We start from the raw sequence: 16,355 nt of genomic DNA, 5'->3' as shown, positions 1-16,355 counted from the left end.
GCCTGTGTTTATTTCCAATGCTTTATTTGGGCTTGGCCCTACTTCTTTTTAATTTCTTTTGGGTTTTAATTATGTAGGTTTTTTAATTGTTTTCCGTCTTTTTGGAGCTTGGGTTTTTGTATGATATTAGTTACAGAAGCCCTTTAGGATTAGGACGCAGATTGAATGCATCATGGAAGTGCAAAGGTAGCATCTGAAATCATCACTTCTAAAGAAAAAAAAGCAACTGGGAATTATATGCTCCCTGAAGCTCTTGGATTCATATTAATAGATAGATTGGTTGGCAAAAACCAAACAAATTATGTGCAATTATAATTATGAAATTGAAAATCTTTTGATGGCTTGAAAATTCATGTACAATTATAATTATGAAATTTCAAATTCTAAAAACAATGCAAATGTAGCAGATATGGAGATTTTTGAAAATTTTGAAAATTTTTTATTGCTAGAAAATCTATGTTCAACTCTAATTATAAAATTTTAATTTAAAAAATAATACAAATTTATTAGATCTATAAATTTTTGAAAATTTTGAAAATAGACTATCCAAATAATTTATTATAGGATGCAGCATTTTTAAGACTTCAAATTTTTTTTGTTCTTTATATCCATGAGGTCTCAATTTAAAGGCTTCGTACTCTTTTTAACTGGATTTCAGGGGTGCACCTTACATCTACAGTATAAGATTGCAACCTTATAATTTTTTTCCTTTGGTTTAAAGGCCAATATAGCGGCGGCCCGCTTGTGTCTGTCGGGGATGTCAACCTTATACTATTGAAGTAAGCTGCACTTCAAAACTATGCCGAAAATGTGCTGGAAAGCTTTGCAATAATATTAAAATCTGTTGCTTCCCTTAATTATGAAAATTTAAAGTTCTAGAGATGTGGTGACGATCAACTATATCTATAAACACTAAAAAATCTTGAACTTGGTCCAGATAATGTATTAGAAGATGAACTATTTTTAGTATTAGAAATCGCATGTTTTTTATGTCTATAATCTTAAGGTTGAGATGACCGATTTGAGAATTTTTCAGCATAAGAACAACCTTCTCCCGTCGGTTTTTTTAGTGCACTTACTTGTACACTGTCGCCCGTCGGTTTTTTTAGTGCACTTACTTGTACACTGAAAAGTTGGCACCTTCTTTAAAAAAATTTCCCGTCCTAAATCCCTTCGGTTCAAAGAACGATAGAGCGGTAGCCCGCTTTTGTCCTAGGCATTGTGGTCACATTAAAGCTTTTATGTTAATAATAAAAAATAGATTGCCTTCAAGAAAAGGAAAAAGTTACAAGGATAATTCCTAGTTACAAGGATAATTCCTTGTAACCAGTAGGGTTGGACCTCAATAATGGAAAATAATTGACTTCAAGAAAAGGGAAAAGGTTTTTAAGTGTAATGCCTTGTAGCAAGTACGGTTGAACTTCTAAAACCAACTAGAAGAGATTGTTGTGGCACTGGAGAACTACAAAATTGGTCATATCGACCTCAGAATTATGAATATAAAAAGAAAAAGAGAAAGAAAATAAAAGAAAGGATTGTAAGTCTCAAGTGTATTACATATTGTAATACAAGTTTTTAAGCTTTATATGTACTGCATCTTGTAATAAAAGTTTTTAATCCTTAAATGTAGTGCGTCTTGTAATACCTGTGTGGGATTGTAAGTCTCAAATGTAGCATGCATTTTCAACCTATGCATATATGTGTGTCTGTGCGAGTAAAAAACTACTAATAGGTTGTCAACTAAAATGAATAGTAATCTAGATTATGCTTCAGTTGTCAAATCTTGATCGAATGATAAAAAATACATGTTACTACTTGAATTATAATATTTTTCTACACAACAGATCATGATGAAAATTTGAGAGTGCTTACTAGAAATAAGGTGCACAATATATTTTCTAAAACTCAAAATGATCAAACTACCCCTAGAATATGGTAGGGGTAATTTGGTCACTATAAAATTTTAAAAATACTACTTTTTTTTTTTTTCTTAATCTGATATGTAAAAATAAATATTGAAAATCAAATATTAACATATATCTTTTTAACTATCCAATCAAGATCTTATCGTTGGGAGCAAAACCTAGTATTTATTTTAGGTGACAACCTATAGGTAGCATGACCTGTAGGGGTGTGGCCGCTCTAAATTGGACCATGCAGACCCTTTTGGTTTGGGACCGACCCCATACTCCAACTGACATGATCACTATCCTTAATTGAACTAAAGTAGAGCAAGGTTTTTTTTTTTTTTGAACAATTAGTTGAACAAGGTTTTACCATTTAACCTGGAATTAGATACCTCCGAACTTCTTTCCTCTGCCCGGTTAATAGTCTCATCCCGTCCTAAAGAAAAAATAAAAACACCGAAAAGAAAGGTTATTTGCTCACATGGGACTGCATTTGAAATTCACAAATCACAACATTAATAGTTGCTTTGCTCTCTATTTATTTCCTCTGGAATCAATCCCTCTCTCTCTCTTTTAGGACGAATGGTTAACAAATTTATTGCATCATCAAAATTTACAAAATCCCACTCTCTTTCATCACGATTCTAGTCCGAGTCAATAATGGTTCAAATCCTGGTCATAAAAAAGCATGTGGTTTCGAAAAAATGCATGGATTTTATCAGGCATGTAATGCTTAAAGTGCCTAAGTGTAAAATCCTTTAGGGGCCATTTGGACACCTGGAAATATATTATATGTGAAATATATTACTGGCGTAATATATTACCTGTAAATGGATGTTTACTGTTTAGGTAGTATTTAGATGCAACCTGGGAAATACATGGCTACTGTTTGGTTATGTCCGGAAGAAATATAGGAAATGCATTACCAACATTTTGCCGGCACTTGTCTATAAACTATCATTTTTTTTTTTTGTCACAAAATTTCATGAAATACGGAATAAAAGTCATCATCACATCATTCCAAAAAGACTTTTTAATAATAACATCATCACTATCCGAAAAAAAATTTCTAATAATAACTTGTACTATTCTAATGTCATCATTACACAATTTATTACTTATTTTGCATGCCTTTGACACTTACATAGAATCACATGTTTTCTAATACGATTAAACTTTGATTTCAATATGACAAGTCATTGGAATAATATAGTTAGAATAACATGTTGTTATTGCGATAAGCTTTATTTTTATTTATTTTTTATAGAAGTCTTTCAAATTTATATTTATATAATTTCAAATAAGCAATAAGTTTATGATACCAAATTTAAATCTTTATGCTACAAGTTAAAAAATGGGAAGAAGTCTGATTAGTAAACTAGAAAGTTTGGTCCTTGCGGTAGAAAATTTTGAGGCATTGGAGGAAACTAAATAGGTATCTTATTTGCATTTACTAATCTCTTATGAGGATTATATTGGGTGAAATTTTTTATTATAATTGTGCTGTGTAAGTTCTTATGTTGGGTAAAATTTTTTATAATAATTGTGTTAGGGCTTAAAGATAAAAGAGGCTTAAAAAAAAAAAAAAGTACAAATGAGATGCAGACCAGTTATTAGGGTTCAAGAGAGAGGGGATAGGCTTAGATAGAGAGGAGTACGCCAACCAAGTAGGCGAATTAGCAGAGAGACGCACGTGAAAGATTTCTAAAGAATACTCATCCGTGTAATAGATTCTTCACCTTTTCACCACGGTGTTTAATGATTTTTGGAGAATCTCAAGTAATCTCACTCCATTTCTTTATTATAAAGTGTATCCAGACGGTAGAAATGTCATATTTCCTCGTAATCGATTGTTATGTAATAGATTTCTAAGTAACCAGACGACCCCTAAATATAATTGAGAACTCGTGTCATGGGTCAAGCAACACTGAGTAATGTAAGAATTGGGCTTGGGCTTGAGTGATTAGCAATTAATTTTAGCAATGCTGGTCTCAAGTTTGATTCCTACGGCTAAATTATGCAAAAATATACATATTTGCATATGTATAAATGAGATGGTCATCTATGGTACGTGGAATGCGTTATTTGAAACCATAATTACTATGTTTGTGTTACATTATAAAAAAAAAATAGAAAAAATATACCTTTTTTTTTAAAGTATTAGTAGCAAACTCCAAAATTTTCTAAACCTCATCCATACCCATTTTTTTCACTATTTGAGAAAATTATCATTCATGGTAGTCTCAGATCCGTGAAGGCATCACAACCGACCCATAACCGTGCTGGTCGTTGAGGGTTTAAATGTTGTTGTTGTCACATCCCAAGTTTATAGCACCAAAATTCCCGAGATGTGACAGTTTATTATTAAGGAACAAAACAATTTTTTAAATTTTTTTTTTTGCTATATATTATATTGCTGCAAAACAATTTCCCCATTCACAAACTTTCAGACTTGTACAAAGTCTATTTCACAGCTTATAATAACATGAGGAGTTATATATATAGAAGCAGAATTTCAGAGTATCGATTTTATTCTAATGCATATCATTAATAAACTTATTTCTAATCTCACACATCTAATGTATTCCTCATTGGACAAATAAAATAGGTATGATACATAACTAAATGCAAGTGATTCATATTAGGATCCATTATAATCAAATTGGAGTAGTTTTAATTACTGTATTTGAGCATTAGGTATGATCAACACGCATTCATAACAACAAAAATCAAATCAACGTGCGTTCACGACGATAAAATCCTGCAATATAAGCACTAACATCAGGTCTCAGGCCTTAGGCCCAAGGTTAGAACTTCTACTATTCTACAGGAAGAAGCACCACCAACGGAAAAATCCGTTGCATAGTGCCTTACACGCGCTTTGAGGCTTTTGATAGACAAGGGCCTTGCAAGACACGACCTTCTCATGTGCCCTTCTGACGAGAGAGCGTTATACTATCAAAAGAGGACCCAATACGTAGTGCCACATATATTTTGGGGGGCGTAACCCTCCCAAATTCACTTTACCTCCTAGCTCCCTTCTTATCATCGGGAGCCAGGGAAAGGTCTCAACTTTCAGTACTATATCACATCATATCATAACAGGGGTATGTTTCCATGCGCCCATATCTTATCAAAAGCATGTTACCATGCTCACATATCTCATCACATATATCTCATTAGAAGCATGTTGCCATGCACACATATCCTATCGCATATATCTCATCAGAAGCATGTTGCCATGCACACATATCTCATCAGAAGCATGTTGCCATGCACACATATCTCATCGGAAGCATGTTGTCATGCACACATATTTTATCACACATATCTCATCAGAAGCATGTTGCCATGCACACATATCTTATCACACATATCTCATCAGAAGCATGTTGCCATGCATACATATCTTATCACACATATCTCATCAAACGATTATGAAACTTTTTAGAATAATCGCAGCAATATCGTTCATATGTACAACAGGAGTTGCTTGGAAGGAGTTTATAATCATGAATAAATTCGTTTTTCTTTTTGTAACTTTTGTAATATCAAGGTTATATATATACGTTATGTACCTCGTACACAAAAAGCTTTTGAATGGCACCTTTTGTTTTGAGGCCATTTATACTAATAAAATTTTGAATCTATTATAATTTTTTAGGATAGACTATCGCATTCAAGAATTTTGGTATTAAGACTTGAGATGTGATAGGTGCGGCCCTTAAGTGACCACAGTTCTATTAGGACTGTAACGATGGGGCAACATTAGAATTATCATAGTCCTTAGATAACCTTAATGATCACCTTGATTGACTATTTTTTCTAAGATCAAGGCGTATTTTATTTCTGGAAATTGGTCGCTAGGTTACTCTGCCCTATTTTCTTAAAATGAAGTCGATCCCGCGGATATTGTGTCAAACCGTCATCCAGTCTCTATTAAAGTTAGCCACACAAGGTGCTAGACCAGCTTCATTTTAGACCATAAAGTCGGCTGGACCGGCTTCTGGTCTCTATTAAAGCCAATCTGATATACAATGTGTTAGACCAGCTTCATTTTAAACCATGAAACAAGTCCGGACCAGCTTTTGGTTCCTATTGAAAGCCTGTCAGGTATATTGTGCCTGACTGGCTTAATTTTTTCCCTTGAGAGAGAGAGGAGGTTAAAAAAATGTGGGTTTCGAGTGGGTGGGTGGGGTGATGATCGATTTGCTGATTTTGCAGAATCTAAATAACCTTTGCCAGTTTTTTATGAGTTGATATATGATATTTTTTCTTACCTAAAATACAGCTAAACAACAAATTACCATATTGAAGAGTAATGGTACATGTGTTAAAAAATGTTTAAGTTTAGAAATACCCCATAAAGGGGAGCAACCTAACAAAATCTACTATTTATTACCTTGTTACTTTAAATTGGAATGAGCTATATTCTTAAATATTTTATTTCACAATTAGAAAATATTCTTAAATAATACATATCCTTCAGTAGAATACAAAAGTTAAGAAAGTACATGTTCTTGAAATTAAAATGTTTTGGATAACCCACTAAAATTTAAGGATTACATTGATCCTACATAGACAAAAAGAGAACTTTACTTATTGTGTATAGTGATAAATTAATTTCTATTTTCTTTGTGGTAATTTGAACAATTTGATTTTAGGAACCTAGTACTTTAAGGAGCCACATGAGGGAACATGACACTTAGGGTGTGTTTGACATAGAGATTTTTGGGGTGGAAGGGACTCTCCTACAAATTATGAAAGACTGTTCTTCCATCATTTTTTATGGAAGAGAGGTCTTCCAAAAATGAACCCATTTTAACACTAAAAAAAGGGTGCAGTTGGCATACGGATGCATCCGTAGCTGTAGAGGTAAGGTGCACCTTCCAATTTTATCATGGTATATAATTTTGATGTAAAATGTTTTTAGGATTATCTCAAAATTTATTTTTTATATCTAATTATAAAATTTTAAATTTTAAAAATAGTTAAAATCACGTAGATCTATAAACATATAAAAATCTTGAAAATGGACATTGTAAATAATAGGTTGTAAAATGCACTATTTCTTAGACTTTAAATCTTTTTATTTTTCATGGTTATACATCTCGATGTCGAGATGATCTATCAAAGGGTTTTTCAACATTAAAACTATCTTTTCCGATGGAACTTTGATGTGCATCTGTAGTTCTACATTATAAGGTTGCATCCTCATATAAACTTTTTCCCTAAAAAAATGCTACACGAAAAGTCCCCTTTCCACTTTACAGCTTCCACACAGTAATATCAAACATGGAAGTGGGACATTTAACTCCTATTTTCATAAACTTCTACTTGTCAAACACGCCCTTAGTTCTAATCAATGTATAGGGAATTTGGGAATCTGGTTAAGGTCATGGTGGTAGCACCACCTGAGCCTAAGTTACTTGTCTACGTTTTCATTCCCAATGATGCATTTGAAAACCATTAACTATTTTTAAGAAGAAAAAGTTTATATAAGGTTGCAACCTGAAAATGTAGAAATAAAGATGCACATCAAAAATCCATCGGAAAAAGTTGTTTTAATATTGAAGAACACTCTAATTGATAATCTCGACATCAAGATGTATGAATACGAAAGAAAAAGAGATTTTGATTCCTAGAAATAGTGCATCTTGTAACACATTATCTAGACCATTCATTTTCAAGATTGTCATATGTTTATAGATCTACTTGATTTTAACACTTTTTGGAGTTTAAAATTTTATAATTAGGTAAGAAAATAGATTTTCAGATAATCTTAAAAAAAAATTATACCAAAATTACATGTTATAATAAAATTTGGAGGCGTGCCTTATTTGGATTGTTTAAGGTTGCAACCTTATAAAAACGACACCCGGCCCGTACTGATCTACCCAAAAATCAAATTGTAATGAGAAGAATAATAGACCAATATCAATGTTTAATCCTTCGGTTGATAACTATAAGCATGAGATGGCAATGTGAGCACTAGGAAAGTTGAAATATGAACGACGGGAAGGAGAATGAAATATTACAAACTAGAAATTCAAAATTAATTATAAGTAGAAATGGTTGTCATCAAACTTCGAAACTGAAAGGGAAAGAGAGTCAAGTGTTGCACAAGCTCTTAGGAGGGAGGGAGAGAGAGAGAGATCTGGTGAGTCTTAAATTTTGATGGGTTTTATGATTTGGTTAAAGTATACTAGCAATGCTCTGCACATATTATGAGTTATTTAGATATTTTTATTTTTATTTGTGCTAAAAATTTATTTGATTGAACTTTTTTTAGCATTTTTTATTGTCAACTCATAAAATTTACTTAAGTCTATTTGATATAAAATTTACTTAAGTCTATTGTAGAGTTGTAAGATAGTATGATATAATTTTTTCTTTTTTTTATTAACGAAAAAGGAGTAGAGGGCCTTCTCCCTCACTGATTTACCAAAAAAATAATAATATGATCAAGTGAAATCACTAGATATGTATAAATAACGAAGTTAAGTTTTCTATCTATTTTTTTGTTGAAATAGTGTGCGTCAAATCGATGGTTCTTTGGAGGCTTGGGGTATGCTCAGCTCAAAAGTTTGAATTATGATGCTACTGCAATAGTATAATAAGCAACCTATCAGAGCATATTATCTTTGGGCAAGTAATTTATGTTAGAAAATTTTCATAGAATGTGTTAACCTTATAATAGAGGTAATGTGCACCTAAAAAATATATTAGAGAAAATTATTCAACTGTTGAAAATCTACAATTGATAATCTTGATCTTGGAATACATGGATATAGAGAAAAAGGATTTCAAATGTTTAAAATAATGCATCTTGTAACACATTAGCCAGAGTCTCTTTTCAAAAAAAATTAAGTATTTATAGATATGCACGATCTGCACTATTTTTTAAGCTTTAAATTTCATAATTAGACGAAAAATAAGTTTTTAGGTAACTGAACCAAACACACTATCTCTGTTCAGCTTTTTTTTGGTAATTGAGTAGGGATGACAGGCCCTACCCGTTTTTTGAATTAGTTAATAGTTTTTGAAAGTGTAAGTGGGAATAGAAGCTAAAATATGAAACTGAGGTACGGGGTGTGCTACCACTATAACCTCAGCCCCTTTACCAAAAGTGGTAATCAATGAGACTTTGGGTTCTTATCTTTTAGTGAGAATGGAGTCAAATACCTCACCATAAAGCTCAACAATACTAAGGCCAAATCCGCATCCCATTATATCTCTGTTCAGCTTTGCTATATAAAGAGAGGCATCAAGAGATTACATATTTCTATGTTTGTGAGTTTACTATCTTCATGTCACATTTTTTCCATTTTTCTTTCTCTCTCTTTCAAACTCATATCATTAAAGCTATTGCTTTTCTAATTCTCTCTTTTTATCATTGATGGTGGTGTGAAAGTGAAAGAGGACCTTCATTGTCATGAAAAAAACCGGGAAAATCCCTACATTTGTGTGATTTCCTTTGGTCCTTGTTTTTACAAAAAAAGTAACAAATGAAATTGGATTTTAATAGCTCGTTACTTTTGTTCGCAAAGAAAGCATGGAATAATTCGGGTTGTAGGCCCCTTATTTGATACAAATATAATATTTGTTTTCTATCAAGACTTATTTGGATTCCTGGATTTTTCAATCCTGGAAAAAGTCCATCCTGGAATTGAGATTTCTTATAAATATCAATTCCCTGTTTGGATTACATCTGGTAGAAATCAATAAAATGCAAATTCTATGTTTGGATTGTTTGGAATATCTCTCTTTTGGAAATGCAAATTCTTTCTCTCTATCTCTCTCTCTAAAAATTTTGAGGTACATATTGCCGAGGCTATCTCCAAAGCTCTGGGGATCCATTTGTTCAACAAGTGAGTTCCGAAGGGCTCATGCTTTAAATGATCAAAGTAAAGCACATCTCTAAATGTTTTCAAAGGATGTTGTTCTTTACATAGAATCCTTTGTGAAATTATGAAATTTAAAGCTTAATAAATAGTGTAGATCTTACAAATCTAAAAACAATTGAGAATCTTGAAAATGAACCGTCTACAAGATGCACTAACAAAAGATATTCCCCGTGCTCCTTTTTGGAATAGGGAGTTTGCTATTCATCCATGAGGTGGAAACCTTACTTGTAGAAGTATGATTGATATGTCCACAAAGTCTATTTTAGTGAGACGCATGGGTTAAGAAAGTGTCAAAAAGTGAAAGATCTTTTGAGATGATATCTTAATCTACACCATTAAAAAAAAAAAAAAACAACACTGATAGTGGGGATTACTGCAACTTTACCTTTATTAATATGAATAACTTTATATAAGGGTGATGCTTTGAACAATTAAATTAAAGCGCACATCATAAATTCACTAAAAGAGGTTGTTTTGATGCCAAAAAATTCTCAAATCGATCATCTTAACCTCAAGATATATGGACATGATAAAAATGGATTTTAAGTATTTGAATTAGTGTTTCTTGTAATGTATTTTTTGGACTATCAATTTTCAAGATTTTCAAATGTTTATCCATCTGTTCAATCTACACTATTTTTAAAGCTTCAAATTTTATAACTAGATATGAAAATAGGTTTTCAAGCCATTTCAAAGATTTTCAATACTGAAACAATATCTTTCGATGTTATTTGAAGGTTTGTCTTACTTTGATTGTTTAGGGCCTCATCTTTATACAAACCACACCCCTATTAGTAAGGTTGGACCCAAACACTATTCGAGTAACGCCCAAGTCCGGTAATATTTTTTGGGTTCCAATATATAGAATATATTTAAATATGGTTAAATAAATAGATATTTTATTTTTGGGTCGGGTCCGGGTTCGGGTCTGGGTCCAATATCATTTTTCGGGTCTATATCCAGTCGGACCCGACCCGGGCCAGTGCCACCCCTACAAGGGGAATAGAATGGAGCTTTTAATAAACGCGAAAAGGTCAACAAATCAATTCCATAAATTCCTGCTAAAAAACTAGGAAACAAATAGGGTTCTCCAAAAAGTAAGGCATAGCGTGCTCCCATAGGAGCATACACTTACTAGTTACTACTTCAGATAAACGACTTTTGGGAACCACTTTAGGATCACCAGATGAGTACTTAAAAAGGAATTTGATTTTTGAGTTCTTAAACATTTAGATTTGATAGTTCAAATTTAAATGATTTTCATTTAACTTAGGATGGAATTATTTACACACTACAGGCCTTTAATTAGTATATATACATTGTAGCAAGTCAAAAACACGAAGTCTTAATAGTCTCTTTGTCCGAAGTGAAGGGAACTTGAACTGAAACTGTATCTTTTTTTCTGATCTTTTACTCTAATTGGGTTTGAGTTTGAATTGCATTTGATGAGATGAAGCTTGCAGCTGTGTTGAGAATTGGGATCGCGGCTTGGTCCGGTCATCAAACCCAAAATATCATAAAACTGATCAAAATTGACGGTTGATTATTCATACTAGTTTGGGAGCCAATTTTACCAGTTTATAAGCTCTTATTAGGGGTGGCAATGGATCCGGTCCCCACTCAGGTCTGGGTCCAAATATTGGACCGGGAAATTATTTGGGTCCAAGTCCATTCGGACCCGACCTGAATGATGTTATTATTTAAATAATAATTCATATATAATATTTAAGTTATATATTGTTAGCTTTTTCATATATATATATATATATATCAATTGGGTCCAATCCGGTCCTGCTGGGTCCGGGTCTGGGATTGGGGCCGAACAGGTCCAATAACTTTGGCTCCGGGTCCTGATCCGAACCCGACCCGACCCATTGATAGGCCTAGCTCTTATCTACACCATAATTGGGACTTTTCAACTTAGTTTTAGGTGAATCTTGCAAGTATTTTACTTCTTACCTGTTTTCAATTTTCACCCTATCTACCAACCGTATGTAACATGGTCACTAGATAGAAAAATTTGATACTCAGTTGAAACCTTACCTAGTTTAACAAATTTTACAAGGGCTAAAAAAATCTCATAAAATAAAGGGTATGTTTGTCGAAGAGCGTAATAAGAGAGAAACAAAAAAAAATTCTAGGTTTTTCTGACAGAGAGGTTTGAAGTTTATAAGGCAAGTCCTTAGGGTCCAATCCCATTTTTGCTGGATTGAATTAGACAAAGGTCTAGAGTATGGATTGAAGAGAGAGTTGTAATTGTTCGCAAAGTCGCCCGAGTTTGAGTCGGCCCGTTACTCGGGTACGGGCCCTTGCCAAGCCCAAGTTATCACGAGTTTAAAGTCCAACTCGGGAATCTTAAAAAAGTCCCAGAAAATAATAAATATATTTGTAACATATTTATTTTTGTTTTCTATCATTTTGATGAAGATTGGAAAGCAGTTTGGCCTGTTTTTACATTTTTTTATCTTTTTTAAAAAATTCAAAGATACCTTTAGTCACAAACTCATTTTTTCAAATCTATTTTTTAGCTACCTTTTTAACCATAATTAGCTGTGTTTTGTTAAATTTTATTTTGAATATATTTTTTGCAATGTTTGGGTTTTTTATGTATTTTTTAATAGTTTTCAGCTACTATAGTAGTTGGCCCTACTCATGCCGAGTTATTCAGACTCGGGCTAGTACTTGGCTGGGGCATGAGCCGAATACTCAACCCAAGTGACTTTTTACTTTTATTTAAGGAAAATTATCATAAATATACTTTAATTTTCGCCTTTTTAGAAAAAAAAAAACCCTCAACTTTCATAAATATCGCCCACAACCTTTTTCTTCAATTTTCATTACAGTACTTAATAAATATCACCCACAACCTTTTTCTTCAATTTCCATTACGTTTTAAGTACCGTAAACCCATATTATATCGCATTTTATTTACATTATTACGGCACTTCGAATGCCGTAATAGTATTGCACCATATAAACCATACTCGAAACCCTTTACTCCTTTATAGTTCTGTTTATACTTATCTCTTCTTTTTCTCTCTAATTCTTTTTATATTTATCTCTTATTTTTCTCTCTAATTTTTTATGTTTATCTATTCTTTCTCTATCTAATTCTTTTTAATATTTATCCCTTTTTTCTCTCTCTAATTCTTTTTGTCTTTTCTTTCTCTCTCTACAATGTCATCATCGTTTCTTTAGAGAGAGTAATCAAACGCCGAATTCGGCTATACAAAACAGAGGATATGATATATCTAAGGAAACGATGATGAGATTGTAGAGAAAGAAGAGATAAAAAACAATTAGACAGAGAAAGAAGAGATAAATATTACAAAGAATTAGATAGAGAAAGAAGATAAACAAATTAAAAATAAAAGAGATAAACATAAAGAAAATGATTTACATCATTTTAAGTGTTGTATAAGATGGGTTAGTTTTTACGGTACTTAAACGTATAATGGGTTTTAGTTTTTACGGTACTTTAAGTACCGTAATTGGCTTCACTCATTGCCGGAGTTTTACGGTACTTAAAGTACAATAATATTACTTAAAGTTACAACGGTATTTTAAAAATAGTATAAAATGATATGTATTACGGTAGTAAGACTACCATGAAGGTCATTTTATTAAAAAAAAAATCGAAAATGAGAAAAAAAGGTGTAGACGAGATAAACGAAAGTTTGGGATTTTTTTCCATTTAAACTTAAATTAAGGTATATTTGCAAGAATTTTCATTCTTTTTAATATTTATCTCTTCTTTCTCTCTTTAATTCTTTTTTTTTTTTATCTCTTTTTTCTCTCTCTATTTACTTCATCAACTCAATAAACGTGATTCCAACGTGCCAGGGATATTTGTATAATAACATGTGTACCTTACCCTCCCTTCAACTCCATCCGACTCCGTTTGTAATTATTTGCAATTATCTTGTTGGTAAATCACCGAAAAATTAAGGTATATTTATGATAAATATAAACAGAACCGTAAAGGAAAAAAGGGTTTCGAGTAAGATTTATAGAGTGCGATACTATTACAGCATTTCGAGTGCCGTAGTAATACTTCAACTCTTTACGATATATAAAATGATGTATAACTAGTTTTTACGGTATTTGAAATACTATAAATGGTATATGACTAGTTTTTACTTTTCTTAAAGGACTATAAATGGTGTATAACTAATTTTTACGGTACTTAAAGTATCATAATGGTGGCTCACGATAATACGATTACCGTAAAAAGTTATTTTGATAAAAAAAATACCCATAATTGAAGAAAAAAATTGTGTCATGAAAGTTGAAATTTTTTTCTAAATAGATGAAAAATAAATTATATTTGTGATAATTACTTTTTATTTAATGAAAAAATTGGTAAAATTCCATTCGGTGTCTTTTCTTGTCCACATTCAAGATTCTTTAACGGGCTTGTTTGGTCATCCGCCATTCACGGAAGAGGCTATCTTTTAGACTTTTACAACCTATTTCGGAAACTCGCCCCGAAATTGGACTTCATTGATCTTCATATGCGTGCTTAGAAATGCAATTTTTTCAAGAGTAATGATCCTATGTGTTATTTAGGGTTATTTAACCGGCTTATAAAAGAAATTTATTAAAGCATAGTTAAAATAGTAATAGCGTATTTGGGTGTACTAATTATCATAGATAATGGACAATTTACTGTTTCAATAAAGTTAATCCTGCTAATAAATATGTGTTGTTTGTGATGTATATTATAAAGTTATTTGAAATAAATTTTATGTTTTTACAAGATTTATAATTTTATTTCTGAAATTCAATTGCATCACAATTACAATGGCAAAAAAAAAAAAACGACAAAAAAATATGTGTTGTTAATCCTGCAAATAAATATGGGATAATTTAATGTTTCAATAAAGTTAATCTTGCTAATAAATATGTGTGTTGTTTACGATGTATATTATAAAGTTATTTGAGATAAACTTTATTTTTTTACAAGATTTATAATTTTATTGCTGAAATTCAAATTGCATCACAATTACAATGGCAAAAAAAAAAGCGACAAAAAAATATGTGTTGTTAATCTTGCAAATAAATATGGGATAATTTATTGTTTCAATAAAGTTAATCCTGCTAATAAATATGTGTTGTTTGTGATGTATATTATAAAGTTATTTGAGATAAACTTTATTTTTTTACAAGATTTATAATTTTATTGCTGAAATTCAAATTGCAACACAATTACAATGGCAAAAAAAAGAAGACAAATCATCAGTCACAACATTTGTAATAAATTTAAACTAAAAAAACACATCCAGCAAAGTTATCAAAACATCGTTATATACTTCTCTTTGACACAAAAAAAAGGAAAAAGAAAAATAGGAAAAAAGAAAAAAAAGAAAAGAAAAGAAAGCTAAAGTCCCGTTTGGGCACATGCTTATTAGCAATGGTGATGTCTTTTCTTTTACTCATTTATACTTTTATTCAGTGTTTGAAAAGTTGGCCGAGTTATTTTGACCTGCGTGAATTATTCGGGCATGGGCCCTTGTCGAGCCAGAGTTGCAGGTACCACTTCATAATCTTTTAAAAAACTTATAAAAATCTAAAAAAATAAGAAATACATTTGTAATATATTTATTTATGTTTTCTACCAATTTTTTTTGCTAAAAATATAATTTTTTTTAATTATTATCTAAAAATGATATTAAGCTAACATTTGGATTTTTGTTTTCTTCACAATGAATCTATTCGAGAGAATTTAGACGTGACACCAATAGGCGATAAGATAGGAGAGAGTGGACTTGGGTGGGCTGGCCGTGTGTGGCGCTGACCAAGTACAAGACCTATTAGGAGATACAAATTAGTTAAAGTTGAAGTAATGAAAAGGGCAAGGGGTAGGTCCAAAAGAACGTAGTTGAAAATAGTTCGAAAAGATATAGGGACTTATGACTTCACTGAAGATATCGTCTTTAATAGAGCAGAATGGAGAACTATGATTGTTATAGCTCACCCCAATTAATTGGGAAAAGACTAAAATGATGATGAAAATTGAATAAAAATAATTTAAAAATATTTTTAATGAAACATTATGATCAAAATAAATTTAAAGGTATTTTGATTTTTTTTTATTTAAAATATTTTTAATCAATTTAACTAAGTTATCTTTATGAAATAAGCCTATGCCTTAAAAGTCATATAAATATTTCATATAAATACAAAATAAATGTGAAAGTAATTTTTGGCCATTAGATTAGGCATTATCAAATCTCAACCATTAGAAGGGTGTTTGTGCATCCTTCCACCCATCCACATGATGTGGATTTGATACTTTTCCTTTGATAAATTAGCCTTGTTTCTATTTACTAAGGTCGGATCTAAGTATGATTACACTTATCTTAAAACTGAAAATAACATGCAAAGCGTGTAAACTCGTAATTATTTCTCACAAGACATATAGAAAGATGGCAGAAGAAAAATCATAAAATATACTCCAATTGTAATCCCATGACCATTTCAAATGCGTCCCACACTGTGATTCGCTTAAATGAACTTTACCGGGCGTTCTCTCCATCAC

The sequence above is a fragment of the Amborella trichopoda genome, chromosome 6, assembly GCF_054954075.1.
Source record: "Amborella trichopoda isolate Santa Cruz 75 chromosome 6, AtrichopodaSantaCruz75HAP2 v2.0, whole genome shotgun sequence".
NCBI lineage: Eukaryota > Viridiplantae > Streptophyta > Magnoliopsida > Amborellales > Amborellaceae > Amborella > Amborella trichopoda.
This window is presented reverse-complemented; position numbering follows the sequence as displayed.